The following is a 2,615-nucleotide window of genomic DNA, read 5'->3' as shown; positions in this document are numbered from 1 at the left end:
CAGTAAATATGAAATAATAAGGGAAAAAATGGAGCTAAACATGCAAATAAAAAACTCAAAAATGCAGAAAACCCCCAAAAATCCAAATAAACCCGGTAAAATAGAATGCATTCTTGTAAAAGACAAATATATCATTAAAATTTCTTAATAACCCAGGTTCTTGTTCTATTATATATCAGATGGTCCCTCAGATGGTCATCCACGACCCTATTCTTTTTGTAAGTGAGGATATCTTTGGAAACACTGAAGGCTCTCTTAGAGTCCACAGATGTCATGGGGGCGCGGTTGAAGCTTGCTTTGGTGTTAGGATTCATTATTTCTTTCCGTATTTTCTCCATTATCCATTCTCTATTGTTGTACTGGTAGCAATCTTCTTCTTAGAGTACTTCTCAAAGAAGTCTTTGAACTCCCTGTTGTTGATGTTGGCAAAGGGGATATTAGCAGAGGCCATGTACAATATTGAAGGCGCCATCTCTACTATCGTTGTAGTGGATGACGTTGAGTAGCTTCTGTGTAGCCTTGTCTCCCTTGTTGTTTAAATTTAGATTCTTTTTGTGCCTGGCGCACTGTAAACCATTGTCAATTTAGAAAGATGCTCCTTCACTTTTAATGAATGTCAATATATTGAAAAGAAATTCTACTGGATGCCCGTTAATATTTATTGGTAAAAAAGGGGATTGTAAAGAGTCTAAATAGCTTTGGTGACAAGATGGATATCATATATTTTTGAATATCTGAGTACTTTTCCATGTATAATTCATGGCACCATTGGATTCATCCTTTCCTCTTCTTTTCTTCGTCCTATATTCGCACTCAATCCTCCCTGTCCTCTAATAACAGAATATTTTTTCTGATAAATATAACGGGGAAAATACAAATAAAGGCCTACAAAAAAATCCTAATAAGAACCCAAAAAGCAAATGGCTTCTAAAAGAATACATGTTAAGAAGATCATTGGACTTGCCAAGCCCTATAAAATCCTTCAAGGGGAACTCGACCGCCATAAAACTCCCTTGGCAGGACGGATTATTTATCTGTGTTTCATTTGTTGTAACTTTAGAAAAAACATTGTATCTTAAAGTGGATTAAATTTATTTTTATGCTGACCGTTCGCCGTGGGGAAAGCTAATTATGTGAAACTACATCATTATTTAGAACTTCATCTACCAACGTTATTTTTAAACAAAATAATTGTTACTAGTTAACTAATAGAACCAATATTAAATTAGGGAATATATCATTTTACAAATAATAATTAAGTAATGTCTCAAAAAGTTATTTACAAATTAAGTTCTCTTCATGGTATAATTTATTGTAATGAACTTTCCTCATAGTGAAGTTAATATTATAAAGTTTCTATAAGTAAAATCCCTGTAATCAAGTTTATCAAACTTGCTGGAAAAAAAAATGAGTTAGTAAGATAGTAATTTCAATAAGACACAATATGATATAGCATATTTATATATTTACTATCAGGCTCTATAAACATATGGCAGCTGAAAATAATATGTAAGGATGTGGAAAGATTTAACAGGAAGGACCAGGGTCCTCTTTTTGATTATATCTTTCAATAAAGTTGTGAAATAATACTCAACCCTCGAGATGAAATGACCTTACTAAGAAAATGATACAACTATTACCACCTACACCAAGGAAATCAAAATGTTTAGTCAAAGATAATTTGCTATGTATTTTACACAATAATCGTTATAAAATTTGATGAGAGAAGCTAGTATATCCTTATTAAAGAATTTAGTACAGAATATAATTCCCTCAATATAAGTATCTTCAAATGAGACGACAACAAAAAAACTTTCCTTGCTCCTTGTAGCTGACCCTGATTTTGGTAGTAATAATTGTGTTTCATTTTTAACTTAATATCGCCACCAGGTATCTTCAAAATTGAAACTTAGATCCTGGAGCAATTTTATCATAACGTCCTGAATAAGGACATTTCACCTGGATGATTGAGTCTTCTTCCACTAGTCCATGGACAGATACAACCAAAAAGGGATATTTTGAATCAATGAAAAGCCTACATTTGTTAACAAAATAAGATTGTATGTGTAGTATGGAAATCACTATGTTTTACCAATTTTCAAAGCCATTATAATATTGAAACTAGAGATCCAGCAACAATCAATGGATTCTACAATAAAAAATTGTTTGTATACTTGTAATTCAATAAAACAATTATAGACTAAATACTAAAAAAATAAATTGAAATGGATTTTAGGATACAAAAATATATTTAAAAGGGCCATCTGGATATCATCATGTATTTATTAAATATTAACATAAAAAAAATTTAAAGTTATAATGAGTATCTAATTCAAAAAGGCTCGAAACTTTACAACAAAATATTAAAACATAGTAATAGTTATATGTTTCCATTGCATCCAAGGGCTTCGATAAACATACTAGTATTTAGATTTCTATAAATTGTATGAAGATAAATCCTTTATAGATGTTGACTGTTGTCGTTGTTTTTATTTATGAGGTAGAAAGTAATCAGTCTTTAATAAAAAATATCTTGACTTTCATCAGAAGAAATGTTGGTCACTTTCCTCAACTCCGTGAGAATGAGTAATTCATGAATGGACTATATTCGTATT

Source organism: Lepeophtheirus salmonis, chromosome 2 (genome assembly GCF_016086655.4).
Source record: "Lepeophtheirus salmonis chromosome 2, UVic_Lsal_1.4, whole genome shotgun sequence".
NCBI lineage: Eukaryota > Metazoa > Arthropoda > Copepoda > Siphonostomatoida > Caligidae > Lepeophtheirus > Lepeophtheirus salmonis.
This window is presented reverse-complemented; position numbering follows the sequence as displayed.